This window comes from Phoxinus phoxinus, assembly GCF_949152265.1.
Source record: "Phoxinus phoxinus genome assembly, chromosome: 2".
NCBI classification, from domain to species: Eukaryota; Metazoa; Chordata; class Actinopteri; order Cypriniformes; family Leuciscidae; genus Phoxinus; species Phoxinus phoxinus.
Window position 1 is genome coordinate 50,731,631 of NC_136877.1, and position 24,694 is coordinate 50,756,324.

At 40.9% G+C, this 24,694-nt stretch overlaps 1 protein-coding gene and 2 long non-coding RNA genes across 3 annotated transcripts in view; 1 reads left to right on the top strand and 2 right to left on the bottom strand.

Annotated features, from left to right (window-relative positions):
* LOC306992573 (uncharacterized protein) overlaps window positions 1-24,694 on the bottom strand; it is an 868,003-nt gene that overhangs the window by 418,330 nt on the left and 424,979 nt on the right. The window lies entirely within an intron of this gene.
* LOC306990542 lies at window positions 11,553-14,637 on the top strand. Its single transcript, XR_013795884.1, has 2 exons — window positions 11,553-11,620; window positions 13,613-14,637. It is a non-coding gene; the product is annotated as an uncharacterized lncRNA (long non-coding RNA).
* On the bottom strand, window positions 17,733-18,552 carry LOC306990559. Its single transcript, XR_013795892.1, has 3 exons — window positions 18,305-18,552; window positions 17,975-18,198; window positions 17,733-17,870 (listed from the first exon to the last, which is right to left on the bottom strand). It is a non-coding gene; the product is annotated as an uncharacterized lncRNA (long non-coding RNA).

Consider the following 24,694-nt stretch of genomic DNA (forward strand, 5'->3'; position numbering starts at 1 on the left):
TCTAAATTGTCTATAGGTGTGGATCCATGGCTGAGAATGTTTGTTGGTATTTTTGTTTTGTCTCAGTTTTGGGGTTTCTGCTTAAAGACTGGTGTTGATCTGGTTTACTGAAGACTAAGATTTGGTACCATTCAAACTATTAAAATATGTTCTGGCTCAGTTCAGGGCTGGTTAAGGGTTATTATTTGGCTCAGTTATGGCTCATGTCTGTATTCCAGATGTGGGCCGAGGTAAACTGTATGTGTGACCCGGAGCCGAGCCAGACAACAACTGATGGGATGTGTGCAAATCTCATCAAACACACTTGTCACATTAAAAGGGATGTGGCATGTATGTCTACCATATACAAGTTGTTTCCATTACATTCCCAAAAAAATTATGTTCCAGGTTTATTCAAAAGCTGACATTTATAATAAGAATTTATGATGTATTAAAATATGTATAATTATAGTGCATAGGTGAAGTGTGTGTAAGGCTGGACATTGCTTACTCTACCCGTCTATGGACTTGAGACATGGGATTTTCTCACTCAAACCACTTCTGAGGGAAGAGGAAAAAGCGGTCGATAACTGCTGGTCTAGGATCAGTTTTCTATGTAATATAATTGCATACTGGTGAAACAGATTTGACAAACAATCCAGCACTCTGGAGAACGTCTCGGTTACGTATGTAACCCTCGTTCCCTGAAGGAGGGAACGGAGACGTAGGTCGTGACCGACCAATAGGAATCTCGCTAGAGAGCCGATCTACTTCGAGTGAAACTAAACGAGCCAATACACATTGGCGTGCAATCATTTGCATCAGCTGCGCAGCCTCGCAGCGCGGGTATATAACGAGCAGCTGGTGATTGCACTGTAGTTTTTTGCTGAGGAGCCAAGCCGATAAGCTGGCCGCCCCGGCGGGCGGCAGTAGATGTGGCGACGGGACCTACGTCTCCGTTCCCTCCTTCAGGGAACGAGGGTTACATACGTAACCGAGACGTTCCCTATCAGTCGGTCACTACTACGTAGGTCGTGACCGACCAATAGGAATCCCTACCAAAGCGCCACAGCTTCTGCACCCCATCCAGCGCCCTGTGCAAGCCTCTACACCTTCTTGCCTGGAAGGACGATAGGAGGCGGCTTACACAGAGTGAACCTGTCACTGTTGTTCCGTGATAACCCATACAGTGAGATTATTGGATAACACTGGGAAAGCGTGCCCGAACTGAAGGAGGGGAACGCTGCGGAAGCCACATTCTCAAGGAGTTAAGTGGAGATAACATATGGACTAACCCGAGGGTTGTACAGCATATGAGTAATGGGTGACTTAGCCCAAGGGAAAGACACGGGCTTCCGTTTAGGAGCAGCCGTGGAGAATATACACATATGGGATCCCCGTAGGGTCACACATATGGGACCCAGCCTATATCCGGTTCTCAAGGATTCAGCGGATACAGGCCTGGCACCGGACGCTCCGCCATGTCCGGCCCGAGGGTGTTTGGAGGACTCACAGGTTTTTCACACTGGAGAATAAGGGTGCACAGTAGGGTGCAGCAAGCCGACAGAGCCGGGCCTCTCAGTGCTTCTACCCGTCTAGGGTGAGAACACGGGAGGAGACCGGCTCTACACGTAGGCTATAGTATCTAGCGAACGTGTTAGGTGTCGCCCAGCCCGCAGCTCTACAGATATCTGTTAGCGAGGAGCCACGTGCCAGCGCCCAGGAGGATGCAACACCTCTCGTGGAGTGTGCATGCAACCTAAGCGGGCAGAGCACGCCTTGAGCTTGGTAAGCCAAGGCGATGGCATCCACTATCCAGTGGGCCATCCCCTGCTTGGAGACAGCCTTCCCTTCTGCTGGCCTCCGTAAGAGACAAAGAGCTGGTCTGAGGTCCTGACGCTTTGAGTTCTGTCCACGTACATACGCAGAGCGCGAACGGGACAGAGCAAAGCCAGGGCTGGGTCTGCCTCCTCCAGGGGCAGCGCTTGCAGGTTCACTACCTGGTCCCTGAAGGGAGTGGTAGGAACCTTGGGCACATAGCCAGGCCGGGGTCTCAGTACAACATGGTTGTCACCCGGCCCGAACTCTAGGCACGATTCGTCGACCGAAAATGCCTGCAGGTCCCCTACCCTCTTGACAGAGGCCAGTGCAACCAGCAGCAAAGTCTTCATGGAGAGAAGCTTTAAGTCTGCTGATTGCAATGGCTCAAAGGGAGCATCCTGAAGTGCTCGAAGCACCAGGGAAAGGTCCCAAGAGGGTATGGAGGGGGGGTCGAAGAGGATTTAATCGTCTCGCCCCCCTAAGGAACCTGACGACCAGGTCGTGCTCCCCAAATGTTTTGCCATCTATGTGGTCGTGATAAGCTGAAATAGCGGCAGCATGTACTTTGAGGGTGGAGGGAGACAGCCTTCGCTCCAACCCTTGCTGCAAGAAGGAAGCACGGACCCTATCGAACATCTTCGGGGGTCTTCTCGGCGAGAAGAGCACCACTCGACGAACAGGTTCCACTTCAAGGCGTACACACGTCTCGTGGACGGTGCCCTTGCAGAAGTGATGGTGTTAAGTACCTCTGGGGGTAAGTCACCTAGAACCTCCGCATCCCGTCCAGGGACCAGACATGGAGTTTCCAAGTTGCGACATGCGACGGGAGCGTAGACCACCTTGTCGGTTGATGTACGCAACGGTCGCTGTGTTGTCCGTACGGACCAGCACGTCTCTGTCCTGTAGCGGCCTCTTTAGGCAGCTCAGAGCGAGATGTACTGCTAGCAACTCGAGGCAGTTGATATGCCAATGCAGTTGGGGAGCCGTCCACACCCCTGACACTGCATGCCCGTTGTACGTGGCGCCCCAGCCGGTGGCAGAGGCATCTGTGAATACCACAGCATGCCTGGACACCTGTTCCAAGGGCACTCCTGCCCGTAGGAACGAGGGATCTGACCACGGGCTGAAGGTCTGGCGGCATGCCGGTGTGATTGCCACCCGGTGAGTGCCGTGATGCCACGCCCATCTCGGGACTCGGCCGTGAAGCCAGTGCTGAAGCGGTCTCATATGTAGCAGCCCGAGCGGGGTTACCGCTGCTGCCACTGCCATATGCCCCAGGAGCCTCTGAAAAAGTTTCAGTGGGACCGCCGTCCTGCCTTTGAACATATTCAAGCAGTTCAGCACCGACTGGGCACGCTGCTCTGTGAGGCGCGCTGTCTGTGCGACCGAATCCAACTCCATACCGAGAAAAGAGATCCTCTGCACAGGGGCGAGCTTGCTCTTTTCCCAGTTGACCTGAAGGCCCAACTGGCTGAGGTGCCTGAGCACGAGGTCCCTGTGTTCGCATAACTGATCTCGAGAGTGTGCTAGTATGAGCCAGTCGTCGAGATAGTTGAGGAGGCGAACGCCCTGTTCTCTCATGGGAACAAGGGCCCCCTCCGTGACTTTCGTGAAGACACGGGGAGACAGGGACAGCCCGAAGGGCAGGACCTTATACTGATATGCTCGACCCTCGAACGCAAAGCGCAGAAACGGCCTGTGTCGAGGAAGAATCGAGACATGAAAGTACGCGTCCTTCAGGTCGATCGCTGCAAACCAATCTTGGGGACGGATGCATCTGAAAATGCGTCTCTGCGTGAGCATTTTGAACGGTAGCTTGTGGAGGCTCCGATTCAAAACTCGCAGATCCAAGATCGGTCGTAACCCACCACCTTTCTTGGGTACAATGAAGTAGGAACTGTAGTGTCCTGACCTCATATCGGCTGGAGGGACCGGCTCTATCGCGTCCTTCGCCAGTAGGACTGCGATCTCCGCACGCAAGACATGGGCATCGGCTGCTCTCACTGTAGTGGAGTGGATGGCCCGAAACTTGGGGGGATGCCGGGCGAACTGAATCGCATAGCCGAGCCTGATGGTCCGAATGAGCCAGCGAGACGGACTGGGGAGCGCTAACCAGGCTCGCAGACACCGTACAAGCGGGACCAAAGGGACCGTAGGCGTACCCGGAGTGGGGCAGCGAGGTGGAACACAGGGACGCGGCCCGGGAGGCTCTCTTGGGGAGGCGGTCCGTAGCGTGGTCTAAGTGTGCTGTGCAGCACTTACCTGGTTCCACGAGGCAGGAGGTGCAGGAGGCGGCTTGTTTGCGTTCTAGAACCACACACTGCGCTGCCCGCTGGCGACAGAAGAGGTGGATGAGGGTGGTGAGGATTTTCTCCTCCCACTACTCTCCAGACCCTCTTCAGACCCAGAGATAGAGGATCTGCTCTTTTTTTTCTTTCTTTTTTTTGAGAATTTGGGAACCACTGTGACTCCAGTGGTGGAACAGAATTTTGACTCAAAAGATTAGTTTCCCAGCCCTCTACTGGGAGAGAGCAGCTCTATCCATCTCCGCGTCACCCGTCTCCAGTGATTGTTTCACCGACCACTTAAACAGTGGTTGAGACGGGTGGTGTCATCCTCCTGCAGCGGACACAGTAGAGCAGGCTGTGCCGGAGTTTTCTCTTTTTTGCAGGGGATAAAAAAGAGCAGCTCAACCCCGGCTCAGAACTACCCTCGTGCAATAAGAGTGCCTTGGCCTCGCATGCAGGGTAGAGGTGGCCTGCCAGAGGCACAACCACCCCACCATCGAGGGTAGTGAGAGAGATGAAAACTTTATGCAGAATTTGGCACTTTTGGCGTTCCATATTTTTGGCACCAATATAGCTCCATACTGCTAAGTTTTCAATGCACGTCCGAGAAAGACCCGGGAAAGCATGGCTGTCCGCTCTGAATCTGATTCAGCATAAGCACACACACTATTACAGTGGGAACTTAACATCATCCTCATTTCCAGAACGAAACAGCCCCTCTCTCCGATGTAGCAATCGACATCTGCCCTCAGCTGGAGCCTTGAATGAAACGCTAGGTTCCTCCTTTTTTTTTTTTTTTTTGAAGGACCAGCAATCTCATCCAGAAGCTGCACAGCTTGTGATGCGCTAGAGAGGGAGGGGCCCTAGGGGGTTGGTTCCCCGAAGGAGAAGCCCTCAGCTCTCAGGATCACCCAAGCTATTCTACTGAAGTAGACCTCTCCTGGTGGCCACCAGGGAGGGCGCTACAACGGAGAATAGACATGGGGACCGCGCACCTAGAGCGCCGAGCGAGCGCTGGGTCGCCGTGACAACCCGCGCTGCAGCTCGACGGCACACGACACGCTGGTGTCCCAGAGTGTCGAGCAGACCTGCAGCTGTGCTTTCACACACAAGCAGCGGCTGGCCAACAACAGTGGGGACTCAAGCTTTCCGGAGAAAGCAGAGTCAACCGGCGTGCCGACGTGGTCATGTTCCCGTGCGAAAACATGAGCCACCGACGAACACAGTCTCACATGTTTCCCAGGCATGCGAGAGAGTGATCGTGGCCGTCAGTGAGGACAGGAAACGACCGCAACCAGAAACACACGGGTGGAATGTCATCTTTAGAAAGACGCAACTCACACCCATGTAAGCTCTTTCAGGTGAATGCTCTTCTTGGTACTGAAGCACGCAGGGGAACGGTCGCAGCGGACACAGACAGAAATGTGCAACCTGTCGTGCGCTGTCTCTCTTCACGGCGGTCTTACCAGCCATAAGAACGGCTATTTAACGCTCTTGGCGCACCGTTACCAGCTGTGAAAACAGCTTTTTTTTTTTTTTTTTGCTTAGTAACAAAAATAAAAGAGAAAATAAAGTCGACCCCGCTGCCGCGCTGTATCGCCCGCACCAGACACGAGAGATCTTCCTGAAGAGCTTGCTCGTTGTTTGATCACTCAATATTAGATAGATTAAACAGCATCGGTTGGCTCCTCAGCAAAAAGCTACAGTGCAATCACCAGCTGCTCGTTATATACCCGCGCTGCGAGGCTGCGCAGCTGATGCAAATGATTGCACGCCAATGTGTATTGGCTCGTTTTGTTTCACTCGAAGTAGATCGGCTCTCTAGCGAGATTCCTATTGGTCGGTCACGACCTACGTAGTAGTGACCGACTGATAGGGAACGTGAGGGTTTTATTTACAATGTGTTTTGCAGTGTTGAGCAATGTAGCCAATCACAAACATATCTGTTGATTTATTGAACGCACTGGCCAATCAGAGGAGTTTAAGTTAGCATTGAACAAAAACTCTGCCATTGTGAGCGGCGAGTGGATTCTGATTTCTGCACGCTCGCAAATCCTCTCATTATAACAAATAATTATGTAAATAAAAGATTCGGTGTGAAATAGCTTCAGTGATTATTACAGTTATATTTGTGAGATTGTGATGAAGATGTGTGGCAGCGTTTTATTGATTATTAAGGGAGCTATCTTTGTGTGTTTTCTGCCATGCCAAATCCTGCATTCAGTATACTTGCTTTTCTGTTCAAATTAACAGTGTTTTGTGAATATAGACGATCTGGAGTGTTTATGCTGGGATGTGTTGGTTGTGCGATGACACATACTGAAGCTTGCAACTCTTTCAAGGAAATCTATTTAAAAGTGTTGTTAAAAGGGAAGTGCCGAACCCTGCAGTTGTTTCACCCTCCGCCTGTGGACTATTGTCTAAATGTTTTTGAAGCATTGTTATCAGCTTCCCTCTTTTGCAATACCAAAAAGTTATTTAAAGAGGCAAATTGTCCAGCACAGCAGTAAATGTAATGTCAGCATGTATTTGACACTGAACTTTCTCACGAGATTTGATCATTCTGAAACTTCAAGGCACATCATCATCACTTTCTCTTCTCGTTGAGACACTTCCCTTCAGTGGCAGTTCCCTTTTCCTGATAATATTAGACGTCCAGTTAGATGCACATTTGAGGAATAACATTTGAGTAAGCAACCTCAAGGAAGTCAAACTGATAACTATTGGCATAACTCTGAACATATTATGTTGAATTGTTGAAATATTAACTAGAAATCTCAAGGTGTACTTCAAATAAATATTTTAGGGCAAAGGGATTAAGCTGACAAAAAAGTTTGGATTATAATATTATGAACATCATGACTTTTTTGTAAAGATTCTTTAAAAGGATTTAATAACAATAACAAAAAATAAATGACAAAATGAGAATAATAAAAATAAATTTGTCTTGACTCAATATCAATATATGTTACTAAATACTGTGCATGACACTACTTACCATTTATTTTTATTATGCTTTTATTGTATTTTTATGGTACTCCAACAGACCATGGTATTATTATTTTAATGGCAATTTTAATAAAATGCACAGAAGCAAATGAACATTAGAACCACATCTTTCTTTCTCACATTGCGTGTTTGTTTGTTTGTGTTTGTTTGTTTTATTTGCCAATTCCATTTGCTGTATTTGCTTAGATCTGCCTAACTGTGCGTTCACACCGGACGCGAATAGCGCGTCAAATTCGCGCCTGCCGCGTCTAGTTTGACGCTTGAACATTTTGAATGCATTCGCGCGTCCAAAGCGAAATACACGCGCGTAAAAAGCAAGCGTTTGGAGCGAAATTGACGCGAAATCCGCTTCTTCTGGGAGAGGCAAGTGCTGCAGGAAATTTAAAAATAGCCTACTACTGTTATTGTGTCACAAAATGTAGTTTAAAGAGTTGTTCAGTCGAGAATGTAGTTGTTTAAAGCTCAAATCTGTGGTTTGTTTATAAAGATAGCGCCTATTTAAAACATTTGATCTGACGTTTCAGAATTGTGAGATCCAGGCGATCACCGGGCGCTCAGCGCTCATGTAACCCGCCTGAACAGCCTTACCTCGGCTAGTCCTCCTGACGTCTGCCGCTGGTAAACCAGAAATGTTTAAATTCACAATCTATAACTTCGGCTCTATTATACTATGAAACATATAAGTTAAAATACATTAATGACTTGTTATAACGTAGGTCAAACGACTTCTTTAATTAACGTTATGTGAGTTTTTCTTCATCTCATTCAGAAATGTAGCCTGACTGCAAGTGTTCAGTGTCTTGTCACATTCATAGTTAACATCTGAACAATGTCATTCCTTCTTTCACGCGGGCATTTAGTCATTACAAAATAATTTATTAAGGCCAAACATAAGTTATTGAGGCCAAACATTTAAAATGATATCGGGCATTCCCCCGTTTATCACGTCACTTCACCACGTGACAGCAGCAAGCAGGCTCCGATTGGTTAACAGATTCAATTATTGCGAATTGACGCAGAAGTTCAGATTTTTCAACTCGAGCGGCAGACGCGAATTCGCGTCAAACGCGTGAATGCACAAAAAGCACTATAAAATCATTTGCGCGTAACGCGCCAGAAGCTCAATTCGCGCGAACACCCCGTTTTGAGCGTCTGGCGCGTTACGCGCAAATGATTTTATAGTGCTTTTTGTGCATTCACGCATTTGACGCGAATTCGCATCTACCGCGCCGCACTCTACGCCTCATTCGCGCCGCAGGATTTTTTTACGCGCGTAACGCGTCTTTGCATTGACTCAACATTGAAATCACTCGCGCCTGACGCGCTATTCGCGTCCGGTGTGAACGCACCATTAAAGGTGGACGATGATGAAATAGTTTTTTTTATTATTTTCATGTTATCAGTGTGAAGCTGCTTTGATACAATCTGTATTGTAAAAAGCGCTATATAAATAAAGGTGACTTGACTTGACTTGACTATTGTGTCAGTAGTAGCACAACAAAAACAGCAAATAAAATTGTTTATAATAAAAATGTTTGTTACAATTAATTCATAAATACAATTGAATTGTAAAACCATTGTTTTGTTTTGCTGCTAAATGTTGAAGTGTATTTTTCACAAGTCAGATATCAGGTGTTTTAATCTAAGGGCCCTTTCACACCTACCTTGTTTGGTCCGGACTTTCGGACTTTTCAGTTTGGTCCGAATCAAAATTGCAGGAGTGAAACCTCCCCCGGACCACGGTCCGGACCAAACAGACGAAATTTGGTCCGATGAAAAGAAGTAGTCTCGGTCCGGATCAAACTGAACAAAGGTTTGGTTCGTTATAGTGTGAAAGCATTTTCTGTAAGGTTCGGACTTTCGGACCATTTACAAGAAGTTCCGGTGGTTCCAGCGTAGCCGAAGAAGACAAAGATAGCAGGAAAAATTAGCCGTGGCAGCACATGGGGAGAGGAGGAGACAATGTTTTTATTTGAAATATGGTCTGACCACACAATAAGAAGTCAACTGGAAAAAAACGCTTGCAGTCTTCTCCTTTCCTGCCGGCGACGATCAAATGTTCGCACAGCGAGGACGTTCATTTGGCGAATTTGAACTAGCCTCGCGTATAGTTGGTGCTGCAGGTAGTAATACCATAATAATAACAATATAGTTTCAACAATATGCATCTGTTCATTCATTGTTGTCAAAGTTACCCGCCGATTTGACAACACGCTGACGTCAGACGCACGTCCGTTTACAAACCAATCAATGTCGAGATGCAGCGCACATAGATGATGACGACAGCACGCAAGTATGTCATGTAAAGTTCTTTAGTGCGCTCGCATAATTGCAGTGTGAAACCAAACCAAAACTTACCGAATTTATAAAATGTATCAAAACATGAACTTTGGTTCGGACCTTGGTGCGGACTTTCAGGTGTGAAAACGCCCTAAGAGTCTTAATGAGAGGCTGTGACTCGCTCGGTGCATGCATGCGTTTACTCTTGTATTCATACAGTTTGACTGTCATTAGTTGTGTTGTTGAAATTTCCCCACACAGAGATGCGTCCCGACAGCAATCACCATCAATCAACACAATACACAGCCATCCGGCCAGCAAACACTGAGGAGGACTTCACAAACTAGTGCATATTTCTCACTATTGTGCACCCTAAAAAATGCTGGGTTGTTTCAACCCAATTTTGGGTAAAATATGGACAAACCCAAACGTTGGGTTAAAAATGTAAAGTAAAAATTTAACCCAACGGCTGGGTTTGTCCATATTTTACCCAAAATTGGGTTGAAACAACCCAGCATTTTTTAGAGTGTGGTTATATCATCGAATTTTGTGGCCTTGAGTCGACACAGCGTCTGCATGAACATCATCCGAACCACGTTGGGAAATCGCGCCGCTCACAGACCACACTCGCGACACTTCCAGACAGTGACGTTTCTTAAAGGGCCAGCGTAACATTCCATCCATGGATGTGAAAAGCACTAAAACACTTTATATGTGCACTGCAGTACACTTAACCCAGGGCTTTGATAACTAGTCCAGTGATTGACTTTAGTAACTTTTGACCTGGTTACATATATATATATATTGCGGCATATTTTTTAAATAATCAAGTAAAGCATTTTTTTATCAGAAAATAATATTTGACAAAGTATTTCAATCAGGCTTCTGGTCAGGTCTTATAATATTAAATATAATATAATATAAAATTATAATATTACATGTTTAGTTAATAATCAGCACAGATCAGATATATTTGTTGATCTCTCTAAAGCATTTGATTCCAAAAATCACAACATCTAATTGCAGACAATCAGTTGCTTAGTTTGGTTTAAAACTTGGTTTTAGTAAAATTAGTCTAAATTGCAGTTTTACTTGTCAGGAAGAACGCAGTGTGTCTCAGTTAAAAAAAAATTACTCTACAGAATTAAAAATGAAATTTTTAAGCACATGTGTAAACATGAATTATGTTTTCTTTAGCGAGCCTGTAACCACCTAGATCATAGATGGAAAAGACAATGTTTAGCCAGAACATGCCATTTACGAAAGAATATTATTTTTAACAGTTATCAAGGATGAGCCAAAAACTTAGGACTAGTTTGTGAAAGTAGGTTTTTGAAATAATCTCCAATATTTAATGAATGGTTTGATTGACAGCGATGGATTTTTTTTCGTCCGAGATATGCAAATTTCATCATAGACAAATGTGTTACTTCAGTCAAAGAAACTGCATGCCAGTTTTTAAGTCAATCGGACAGACTGTTGTAAAGCTGTTTTCATGTTGTTTTCATTTTATAGCGCCACCAGGTGGCCAGTCGTCACTCATAATTCTCATTCCGTTCAAGAGGGATCAATAATAAAAGTGGCCCCGCCCACTTCAAGTGTTTTGGCGTGCCGTCATGGACATGAATTGGAATTTTGATCTTTTTTGATAATTATTGACTTTTTTGATAAATCAAACTCAGGAGAATCTTTCTGGTCCGTGTATCTTTTGGTCATTTGATTTCCTGTTTGGAATGGAATAACGAGAAAGGAAAAACAGATCGTTTATTCGTTTTTTTTTTTTTCTTTGTTTTTTTTTCGTTTGTGGTTTCCAAATGGTTTTATGGGTTCGATATTTAATTTGCACACATGGGCGACGCTGAAACGCCCCTTTCATCTGATTGGTCAAACCGCTCTGCCTTCAGTACGAGCTTTTCTTTCTGTCAGGCAGAATAAGAGTCAGTATCATATGTATGTATCATGTTATTTCATGTGAACTAATGTAATTAACCAATGTTAACAACTGGAACATTATTGTAAAGCATTACTGAATGTCCTACAGGCAGAATCAAAAACATCCTCTAAGTTTTGCTTACTTGCAAGAAACGTGTTTGTGATGAATTTCCAAGAAACTGTGCATTTTCACTCCTCCCTCTTTTCCACTCAATAAAAATCAGTCAAATGATCTTCTCGAACACTTTCTGAACTCCAGCTCAGACTCAACCACACGCTTTCATTCCCACGAGCTCAAGAACGGCACACAGGTAAATATATATACTGTACAAATGTAAATCATTCAGATACTGAAGATCATCTTAATAATGCATCTACTGTCTTTAATCATTTAATTTAAGGACTAGAGGACTTTTAAATTTATTTCAGAAAGTGTGTTGATGTTCTCAAATACATCTGTATTATGACGTATGCTGTAAATATGTATGGACAGTTGTTTCCTACAATAATGTTGCAAAAGCAAAATAATGATGCTTGTTAAAATCTGCATCATCAAGCTAAAGTTAAAAAATATTAAAATAGCTATATTTATCATATAGACACACTGCATTGAACATACAGACTCAAACCATAGCCTACTGGGCTGCATTTCCCAAAAGCATCGCAAGCCTAAGAAGTTCGTAAAAAAAACGATCGTACGACTGATCTTAATATTATGTTCTGTTTCCTAAAAGCATCGTAACTTAAGTCATGTAGCACTTGAAAATCATCATAAATCGCCAAGTGCAACGTAAGAAGACAAACTTATGATGAGGGCACGTGCAGGACAGCCGGCAGATTACACATTTAACTTTTTTCAAGTGCAATGTGATTATAAAATAAGGTTTTGATTGTACTTTATTGTACACTTACTCTTTTTTTTATTAATTAATAAATAAAATAATTAAAAAGGGCAAAAAAATAAAATAAATAATTTAATCTAATAATTTAAATCTAAATTAACATTTTTTAATAAAAGATGTAATATGCTTCAAAGACTGGGGAAATATAGAGATGAACTAAAAACTATCTGTCAATGACTTGCTGACATGCAATAAAACCAGCCATGTATTGGGCATTTCTTGGTTGGCCATCATGTGGTCCCTTCGTGCTCTCTTCATCCTCCTCCTCCTCCTCTTCATCTTCCTCTCTGTTAATTAAGGACACTCCTGTGTCCTGACTACAACTACAAACATCCTCAAACTGCTGAGGTGTTGTGGCTGCAGTCTGGACAACAGAAGATGGAGGCTGAGGCCTGGGAGGGTTGTTTGGGGGACTATGAGATGGCATATAAAACCAACGCTATCTCACGACCAATTCGTACGAATTTGTACGAGTGATTAAAAGGTGGCTAATTCGTACGAATTTGTACGACCTCACTCGTACGAATTTGTACGATTTGTCTAAACCCACGTGACGGTTGGGTTTAGGGGCGGGGTCAGGGGTAGGTCATTTGTATGAATTCATACGATTTTGGCAAATCGTAAAATATGTACGTTTTAGCAAAAAACGTACAAATTCGTACGAGTGAGGTCGTATGAATTGGTACGAATTAGCCACCTCGTAAAATTCGTACGAATTGCCGTGAGATCGGGTTGGAGAAAACTGACCTCTGAGCATGAAGGATCTGACTCAGACTCAGGTTGAGTTACTCCTACTCCTCCATTGATGTCAATACCACCACAAATGCCATCTGAAGCACTTGTGCCAAGTATTGGCAAGGCCTTTTCTTCCTCTGCTGTGAGAAGGTGTTTCTTCCTCACCTGTTTTATTAAATGTTTTCCTCTGCAGTGCCCTTTTTCTTTTAGTAAGGCTGGCCAAGTCTTGCCACTCCTTCTTGACCCCCTTACCTCATCTTTTAATGCCTCTAGTTGAAGTCAGTTTTGTAGCAATATCCTCCCAGATTTATTGTTTTTCTTTATTTGTATATGACTACCACGAACAATATCAGGAAGGCTATTCCAGAGTTTAGGAGCTAGATGTGAAAACAACCTCCCTCCTTTAGTGGACTTGGATATCCTAGGTACGACCAGAAGCCTCGAATTTAGCGATCTTAAAGAGCGCGATGGAATATATGGCGATAGAAGATCTCTTAAATACACAGGAGCTAAACCATTTAGGGCTTTATAGGTCAGTAACAATACTTTGTGATTGATACAGAACTTAATAGGTAACCAGTGTATTGGTGTTATATGATCATATTTATGTTTATTGGTGTTATATTTATTGGTGTTATATGATCAAGTGTCTGCTCTTGTTCTCAGGATGAGATCGGCGGATCTTCTCGTACTCCTCGCCACTTTGATGTTCACTGATGGATGGGATGAAGTCAGATCCAGCAATAATCGACGTGAACCGTATCCCTGCGAGACACTTATGAATGGCGAGGCTTATGCTACGTTTAAAAAGAAACATATTCTCTCATCTAATTTCAACAGAAGAAGTCGAAGTGCTTGGGCAAACTACCTAATAAGAAATCGTCTTTGTGGCAGAGTTCGTCTCCAATCCTTTCTCGATGAAGACAACAACAATAGAGTTAAAGAAATCTGTCATAGAGGAGGCGTCAGATACAGAGGCAACAAGTGCATCAGTACAAGACAATTCCTTGTGCATAAAGTTACAAGTTTTTATGATTCAAATAGGGTGTGTAAAGTTCATATCAAGACTGAGAGCTCTCATGTGATTGTGGCCTGTGATGTCGTTGTCAACGAGTGTTTGCCTGTTCACTATGATGGACAAACTCACAGGCGACCATCCAGAAATGCTGAGGCCTGCGAGCCATGGACCTATAGCCGTAGTAGGGAGTAAGGGTGGCCTTTCTATAGGCTACAGGTTTGAAAAGTGAAAAGTTAGTAGCAAGCAATTTCGCATAAACATCCTTATCCCAGACGAATGCAAACATGTTCATAACTTCACTTCTATCATCTAACATCACTTCTACATCTGCGTTTAGTCCTTTCAGGCCTGAGATTCTCATTTATGTGAATGCTTCATTTAATCTGTCCATTAGTGAATCAGTGAATGTGGGATTGATCAGGGATTTTTTACGGTCATATTATAAAAAGGTTCCCTGAAGTATTTGATTGGATAAATAATTGCTGAGTTAATTCTGTTGTCGGTTCAATTATAGCCATTTCTATGCTTTTCCATGTGTAATTTTGAGAACAAAAAGATTTGTTCAAGCTGTTTTATATTCTTTAAAATACAATTTTGTAAAAGGCATGTGTGTTTTTATGGTTTTGCAAAACCAAATGTGTTATTCCTGCTAAAATTAAAACATCGTACTGTCTGTCAGTGTGAGTGTGTTACTGTCCATTCCCACATCATGGGTCGACGGTCAGTATGTGTGTGTCTCACACTGTGATCCTGAACAACACACAGCAAGTGGTGAACGTTTTAATCAAATAATGCTGATGCATACATAATGAAAGAATAAATAATGGATAGCTGAAAGTCAAGCTGTGTGACACACTAAACCAACCAGGGGTCTGGGCTCCACTAGATCTCCTCAAAATGACTTAAAAGCATTACAATTATCTGAAACCGCTACAAATCAAGATATATATTAAAAAAAAAAGTGTGAATGAAAACCAGAAATTAATGATGAAAACTTTAAAATTGTGATTTTTAGACCTGGAAAAGTCATGGAAATTAATTAAATCAATTTGAAAACAAGACATTTTTTAAAATGCCACTGGGATTTTTATAATGAACTTATATTTGTATAGATGCCAATCTCAAAAATATTTTATCATGTAGAAATTGTGCAAAAAAAAGAAAAAAAGAAAAAAAGTGAAACATTCTTATCCCATAAATAACGAGTGCAAATTAATAGTTTAAAAACTGCAAGATCCATATAGAACATTCACCTCTGAAAACTGTAAAATGTAATTGTTTCAATTTAATTGTACCTATTTTATTTAGCCTACTTCTGTTATTCTATGGACACTCCTGGTTTCTGTAAATTAAAAAAAATATTTTGTGATTACAGCAGATGTAGCAGAGAATCAGCCAGCATGCTGAGGGTCATATCAAACCACAAGTCTGAGTTCAGAGAAACTGAGTTCATTTTTTTTACAGATCATTGAATCTATTATGATGTTATTTGACAAACTCATGCTAACCGACACACATAAGTTTAAACAGCATAACTGCCATATACAACATCTTTGGAGGTCTTAAAGGCAATGCTTTTATATATATATATATATATATATATATATATATATATATATATATATATATATATATATATATATATATATATATATATATATATATACTGTATATATATATATATAGCACACTTATTTTTTTTTATAATTATGTAATGTCTAGTATAGGTATAAATAAGTAACTATATAGGCTATAGGCCTATTGCACAGATTTACAGCGGTAATTTTTTTAATAGTTAGGCTACAGATAGCCTATGCCAGTGTTAATATTTGAAACTATTTTTTAACAGGTAAACAACAAGGAAACATGAGTTTGCCATTCGGGTTTGTCCGATGTCTTTCCTTTAATACAGCAATTTATCATAATTTGCGTAAAATCCCGAGTTTGAGCTGATCCACCAACCCTGATGGAAATAAGAAAACAGCTCTATTAAGTATAGGCCTACACTGAGGTGCTGTCACCAAGCGTTCGTTTTTAAACAATAACTTTGTCTATTCTGTGTCTTAACAATAAAACATTAGCCAATATATCTGAACTAAAATTACCATGGTAAACCGATAATAAGATAGGCTATGATTAGAGTTAACATGTAATATTTCTTTAATACGGACAAATCATTCACAACAATAGTAACTTCATGCACATAAAGAATGCGCATGCTCAGGCTTGAATCGTCTAGGCCAATAAGATTGCTGTATAATAAACCAATTAATTTGGAGGTGGGTTCCCAAAGTGTCGACCCGCCCCATCGTCCAGACTGCACTCTGGGGTGCATGCGTGCAGGTGGACTAAACCATTTGGCGCATTAGCAAGGGATGGGACCATGAGAGACCTTGGATAGTCTTCACTTTTTTGTATACAAAATATAGTCAGTCAACCAAGTTATTTAGCCAATACACTAACTTTACATTTCATCTGACATTCATTAGGAATTTTAATTAGGAATTGAAAATAATATATATAAAATAAAATATTTTCAAGGACCCTCTGTCCCCTTGGGGCCCTGGTAATCAGAACTGGTTTTACCCCCAGTCCGACGCCCCTGTCTGTAGTTACTACTCACTGTAATAATTAACTAATTAATTAACAATGTTAGTTAATAAAATAAGTTTTAAGGGAATTAAAACTTGATGACACATTAGATAATCATGAGTCATACATTAGCTCAATATTATCTGTGTATTAGTTAAATGCATATAAGTGGGGGGGGGGGGGGGGGGGGATAATAAATGTATAATAGTCTCATTTGTCTGAATTTTTTTTTATTGCAAACTAAATTTAAAATTAAAGCAATTTTGAGTTGGAATAAATACACAAGATCTATGCTTGATATTTATTGGCAAACATGCAAAACATGCGTGTGTCCACGTCATCCTAGAAGAGTCTTCCGAGCTCCTCCTCACCTCGCACTGCAGAGACACAATAAACAACAGGGAGTGAGAGAATGTACCGTTGAGGCTATAGCATCTGAAATCTACAACCTAGAATAAAATACTGCATTCTTTGTCAGTAAAATACATTTTTAGATACACTATTACACAAGTAGATTTCCCTGCTATGAACGACAATAACATTTGCAAGTTAACTCTTAATTTATGTAAGATCAGATATCGATGTTTCAACAGGTTCTTATTGACATTTAACTAAAGTTAAAATTCAGGACTAAACATTTAAATAGAAGAAAACGTTGTCCTTAATTCATGGGATTTAAAGCTTTTATCATTTTAAATCATTATCATTTGTTATTCCCCTAATGAAATGCTCTTGCATAACATCCTGAAGATCCTGAATCCGTAGCAGAATAAAGTTGCACGCATAAGAGTTTTTTTGGGTCACTCCTTGTTTTTGTTCTCCTGTTTTTCTGTTGTATTAAATGAGTTTCACATTCACAGATGTGTGTTATAGCTGTATATGAACACACACACACTGGTGTACAGCCACAACACACTCTTGTTGGTGTGAAATGACTAATGTATATGTGTGTGTTGTGTGTGTAACAGTGGTGGGACTCACCACAGCAGCATCATTTCCCGCTCTGTGTTCCTGCTGTTTAAATACACATTAACAATCATTCAAAGAAGTGTGTTATTAATGATGCATAAATGTGTATAACTGTATAAATGTGTGTGTGAGAATCTTACGTGGGCACGGGGCGTTTACGTTAATGAACCGTGGGAGGTCCCGGCTTGGATGGTTCTGGATAGTGACTGTAATCCATTGCTGATACTGTGAGACGCGGGTGTAAACACCGGGTGTGTTGGCATTTCCACAGCCACCCCAGCTGGTGAAGCCAGACTGAACCCACTGTGAACAGTGCACACTCATCATTGGACCTCCAGAATCCCCCTGCAGACGAGAAGAGGTTGTGTTTTCAGTCACATGTTTAACTTGGGGGGGGGGGGGGGGGGGGGGGTATTACATGTTTAAAGGTACAGTAAATCTTGACAGACCCGCAGGCAGTCTACATCGCCACCGGCAGGACTACCAGCACAAATCATAGTGTCAGTGATTTTTATTGGCTTTCTCAATCGCAATAGCTGTTTAATGTATGACATCAGCTTTTCAAAGCGTGACATATTCTGCTTAATGTATGCCCTCAGCTGGGTCTGGCACTGAGTATTGTCCACCACAACAACGTCAGCCTCCTGCAGAATCCCAGGAAAAGCTAGATTCACTGGACACACACACACACACACACACACATCATCATCATCATCATCATCATGATGTCTTTATCTGACTAAATTAGTCAAATCTAGTTGCTGACAGGACCTATGTACCTCCAGCTGCAGTTTGTCCCCAGCCAATGATCCGACTACTGGTGGGAGGAGGGAAATCACTGCCGTGAGCCACCAGACTGATTGGACTGATTGGACTGAATGGGACTGGGGGGACTGGAGAAGTCAAGTGCAGCAGAGCGATGTCATAGCCGTCAGTCACTGCCTTGTACAAGCCATGAGTGTAGTAATATTCTACAAATCTCACGATTGCATTCGGATTAACTCCATGCTGTGTCATCAGTCCCAAGTACACACGTATGATGGCTTTATCCATAACTGTGCCATCACCCCTATAAAACAAAAATAGTGGAAGAGCAATCACAAAAGACAGTTTTTTTCAAGTCTGTATATACTGTATGTGTTGATATGGCTCTGACCAAAAGAAACAGTGAGCTGCCGACAGCACCCATCGCCTGCTGATGAGGGAACCTCCACAAAAATGGCGGGTGGGGTTGTGCAAACTAACCATCCACGGCCAGACCTGCCTGGCATTAGCACCATTCTTAATACGAGGGTACAAAGGGCCATGTGCACACACTGTGGGAAAGAGAGAGACTGCTCAGAGACAGAAATATCACATAGGCTCCAGATGACAGAAACATTTATATTAGAAAACCATGGTGTGTCTTTATTAAAGCTGCTGTAAGATGTGAGATGTTTTGATATCTTCTGCCAGATTGAACCACTCAATTGGACCTCCCACTCTCTCCAAAAACCCACTCTCCAAAGACTTGCCAATCATGTAATACAAGTGTGATATTTCAGGACATCTTTTCAGTGATTTGTCAGGTAGTTATTCCATAGAGAAATCACTTAAATCTTTATCCAACTTAACCCTTTAGAACCGGCTGTGTCGTCGCTGACACACACCAGCGAGCTGTGTTCATACCGTAACTCTTCAACCGTTTGCACTATCAAAACCATTCAAATTACCCCTGATAGTAGACAACATGCGCTTTTCGGCAATATACGGCTTCTTACGGTAATTTCATGTTTTCCGTCAGCAAATGACTGCAGCTTTCTGGCAGAGCGGGAAGGAAGGATTTGAACCGAGAGATACGAAGTGCGGCAGGTTAGAGTGTTTTTTTGGATTGCATAAAATAATAAAAGAAAGGAACAAATACATGGTGATAGAAGTGGTAGACAGCAGAAGAGGGGATTGGGATGGTTTTAATGAAATTTGGGAGGCGGATGGCCGTTACTCTCTTAGCATGTGGTGTGTGCATGTGTGTGTGTGCGTGCCTATGTATGCATTTGTACTGTATGTAACGCAGTGCTGAAGTGCCGACTAGCCTCTCCCTATGGGATCCCTTTACCACTCTACAGATAAAGCGTTGTGGGAAAATTCGGTTCGCGTATCTACCCCGTAGTGATAAAATAAAATAAAATTCTGTATCAAAATTTATAGGCAGGACAAGTGGTTTGTTTAGGATTGGTTTGTAGGGAATTACAAACATGCGCCCATATATTCAAACGCAGATAACTATAGAATTAATTCTTGATGCGCACGTGAGCGCCATCAGTGTTTCTCACAGGTTCGCGTTTAAAGTCTGTGTCGAGAGAACGGTGTCGTCTTAGCGGCCCCTAATTTAATAACTAATGATCATTTCGACGGAAGTGAATCACTCAAAACTAACTTTAGCTGGAAAATAACATTATTCAAGAACCGCTATAACGCCAAAACAATCTATTACCTTAAATTATATGTTTATCTCTGTAAAGCTGCTTTGAAACAATCTACATTGTTAAAAGCGCTATATAAATGAAGATGACTTGACCTGACTTGAGTGCATGTATGAAAAAAAGTGTCCTAAATGAAAAATGTGCAACCCAATGTCACAAAAAAGACTTGTATATATGGATTATAGTTCATTGTTCAACTTTAAAATGTTAGTTTCTTTCATTCGTGATTTGTCTGTTTTTTTTCTAAATAAAAATCAGTAAATTTATTCTCTTTTTTTTTTGTCTATTTAAATTATATAAATTCTATTTACAAACTCACCACACACAATAATGTTCAATAACTGTAATTATTTGAAAGCTAACCCTTTTCTGAAAAAGATGACACCTTGCACGTGAAGATAGCACATTGTTTTAGAATTTTACAGAAAAGATTTAATAAAACAAGCCATTTTAAGCTTCAGGTTCTAAAGGGTTAAAAACAGAACCTGCCATAGAAGTGACAGTGCGATAGAGAAATAATATTTGCCAGTGTTCTTGAGAGTAAGATCTTACCTTGAACACATATGAGCAGTGCCAAAGTCACACACGTCTTCCACATCTTCACGCAGACTCTCTCTTCACTGGTAGGATGATGTCTTCACTGGTGGGATGATGTCTTCACTGGTGGGATGATGTCTTCACTGGTAGTATGATGTCTTCACTGGTGGGATGATGTCTTCACTGGTAGGATGATGTCTTCACTGGTAGTATGATGTCTTCACTGGTAGTATGATGTCTTCACTGGTAGTATGATGTCTTCACTGGTGGGATGATGTCTTCACTGGTAGTATGATGTCTTCACTGGTAGGATGATGTCTTCACTGGTAGGATGATGTCTTCACTGGTAGGATGATGTCTTCACTGGTAGGATGATGTCTTCACTGGTAGGATGATGTCTTCACTGGTAGGATGATGTCTTCACTGGTAGGATGATGTCTTCACTGGTAGGATGATGTCTTCACTGGTAGGATGATGTCTTCACTGGTAGGATGATGTCTTCACTGGTAGGATGATGTCTTCACTGGTAGTATGAAGTCTTCACTGGTAGGATGATGTCTTCACTGGTAGGATGATGTCTATGGCAGTTTGCTCTTCAGTGCCTCTCACAGTACCTTTAATAATGTCTCATATCTCTAGTATCTCTTATCACTCTTTTGCCCAGTCGTTTGTCACGCCCCTTTTCCATCTTATTTTATTCCTTAAATTCTTTCTATTGTTAGTAAAAAAAATTACTAAAAAAAGGTTATTGTCTGTTGTCTCATTCCACAAATGCACAGGCATTTTTCTATTAACATACACTGTAAAAAAAAATGTAACCTCTCCAAGTCAAAATATTCTAGTGACTGGTCACATATAAATTTTTTAATTGGCCCAAGTAAAATACTGTAAAATAAATTGAATTAATTGTTGCAATAGTCACAATTGTTAATTGTTGCAATAGTTAACATTGGCTCAATGAGAAATAATATGTCAGACTAATTGAAAAATGTAGATGTTATCAGTCACTAGAAAATTTTGACTTGGGGATGTAATTTTTTTTTTACAGTGAATGCTCTATTACTGCTGAAACCTTTCGAAACACACTGATCATCATGATCCTGCATGCCAAGCACTTTTGTACAGTTTGTTTTTTGGTTAACACAGAATAACAGTCCAGCATTAATAAGTAACTATGCAGGGCTAATGAGTAGCACTACATTAACTTTTCAGCTACTAATATTAACTAATACTGAAAAAAGCTTAACTAATCAGTAAGTAATATCACATTTAGGAGATAGTTCATTATTAATTAATCAATAATTACTTGATGAGATTAGCCTCATTAATAACTATTAACTAACTGACAAATTATAAAGAGCATTATCGTGTGTCTGAGACGCAATCAGTCATCAATTTTACTCTGAATATAAAAAAATTGCATCAATAATAACTCAAGTGTTACCTAGTCACTAAGCAGGAACTACAATTGCTCACAACTCAGAACTGTTAATGTTGTGATTAGTAATTAATTAATAGTTATTTATTATTTGTTATAATTACCTATTAGTTCTTAATGATGTCAATCTCATCAAGTAATTATTGATTACCTAATAAGGAAATATCTTAGTCCTATATTCGACATTGCTTCCTGATTAGTTAAGCTTGTTTCCATATTAGTTAATAGTAGTAGCTGAAGTGTTAATGTAGTAATAATCATTAGTCCTGCATTAGTTACTTATTAATGACGGACCATTTATTCTAAAGTGTTACCGTTTTTTTTTTTTTTTCTTGTGCAAGCATGTGCAGATTAAATAAAAGCTGAGGCTGAAGTGTTATTTTTTATTTACACTTATTCTTTTTTTGCCAAAGAAAATACATTATTAGATAAGCAAATGACTGTGAATGGATTGAAATGCCACATTCTCTAAAAACCAGCAGTGCCTAAACACTTGAAACATTGAGTAGTATTTTCCTTGTTAAATAACAAACTGGTGACTGAAAGAGCACATAAGAGTGCTTAAAGGATAATTCCGGTATTTAACACCTTGAGTCTATATTGTAGTTTGTTTTGGATGAACAAGAGTGGTGGACAACATTTTTTTGACAATGGTTCCTCTCTCGAGTTTTTGACTATAAAAGAATTGGCCATGGAACCATTTAACATTGGAGTCAATGGGCATGTCCGAAAATGTCATTAAAACAACATTTAACATTAGTTTTCAAAACTGTGCAACTCACCGAGTGATTAGTGATGTTAGTTGATGTTCCAGAAACAAAAAGTGTTGCGAAATACAGTTTCTGTCGTGTTTTATTCGTCATTTTGTAAAATCCCATAGAATTCTGTTGAAGGACTGAGTGCTCGTTAATATAAATGCGCTACCGGAAACGGAAAGGGGGCTGTTTACATTTGGTCGATGTAGTCTTTTTGCTCGCTTCCGTTTCTAATAAGGCTAGCGAGCAGAGCAACTGTGCTCCCGGAGAGTAAGCGAAATAAACAAACAAAACCTTCATTAATTGGAAGTGCAATATGAAGTTGAACTCGACTGTGACCGTGAGTGTCCCGCGAGACATAAACATCGGTTATCGCCATCAAGTGGTCGGGAGTGTGCTAACGCTTCAGATTCAAATATTTAAGAGTGGAAGTTACACGGTTGTGAAGTGTCTGAAAAAATAGTTCCACTATAGCAAAATAAACGGATTGGAATCATATATTGCGACAATATATTGTTTATAATCATCAACGAACACCACTAACCACTCGGTGAGTTTAACAGTTTTGTAAACGAACATTATTGGCTGTTTTAATGACATTTTCGGACATGCCCATTGACTCCAATGTTAAATGGGTCCATGGCCAATTCTATTATAGTCAAAAACTCGAAACTCAAAAACTGTTCATCCAAAACATACTACAACATAGACTCAAGGTGTTAAATACCGGAATAATCCTTTAATCTCTATGGCAACATAGATATTGCAACTTTACTGTTCAAGAATATTTCAATAGTTTTGCATGTCAGTTGAGATAGAGACAGACTTTATGTGCCTGCAAAGGAACAATCATGTATCCAGCTGAATACCAAAAAGTACCTTTCCAATGAAATATACATGGTGAAAGGTACATATGTACCCTTTGAACTAGGAACTTCAAATAAAGTTTTCCAAGTGATATCAGATTGTGTGTTTACATGTGTTTTTATTGTACTTACCCTGTAACTACATGAAACAAGAGTATATTTCCCCAGCATTTAAAAAAAAAATTGCAATATTTTACTTGCCTTGAAACAACTTAATCAGTGCACCTTTGCAATAAAAACAAATTACCCTATAAATACACTGATATATAGGCTTCCCCGTAATTTGAAAAAAGCCTTTATGTATTTGTATACACTATTATTACAAAAAGGTGCAGTGTATGTAGCCTACTCGCTAAATTGCTCCCAGAAGTAAGATTGTATTATGGTATAAGTACCCCGTAGTTCTAAAATACTTACAGTATAAATCATTTGCCTAAATACATTTTTTTTTCCTGGTTGTTACCCCTTTATTCCAAAACTTTACATTGTTCCCCTATATACTTACACGTACGTACTTTATAGGTACACTGTAATTACCGAAAGTTACACTGTAATTTCGTTTTAATTACGCAGTATTTTCCTGGTTGATACCCCTTTATTCCCAAGACTTTACATATTGTTCCCCTATACTTACACATAAGTACTTTATAGGCACACTGTAATTACCGAAAGTTACACTGTAATTTCATTGTAATTACGCAGTACTTTCCGGGCTGTAATCTAAAGCGTTACCCTACATGGTTATGGGACAGAACAAAGGGGAAAAAGAATGTGTTTATCAAAGGTGGTTACTTTTAATCTAGTAATCTCACTGTTTAGATTTGGAAGAATACCATGTAATGTCTTTGTTTCAAATAAAACATTCCTAAAAAAAAAGACTTTAGTGTTCAATTAATTGTCAACCTTACACTATTCACTGTAATCTTATATTGAATCTATGCTTTTTGCCCTTGTTAAATGTCCAGCTTTTCAATAAAAATTAAGATCAAAAATATACATTAATAAAAAATCACTTTGTGTAATTAAGATTCACTGGTAGTCTGAGGTTTATTTAACATACATTCTTAAACCAACTACAATACACACATACATAGCCGAAGTTACATGATGC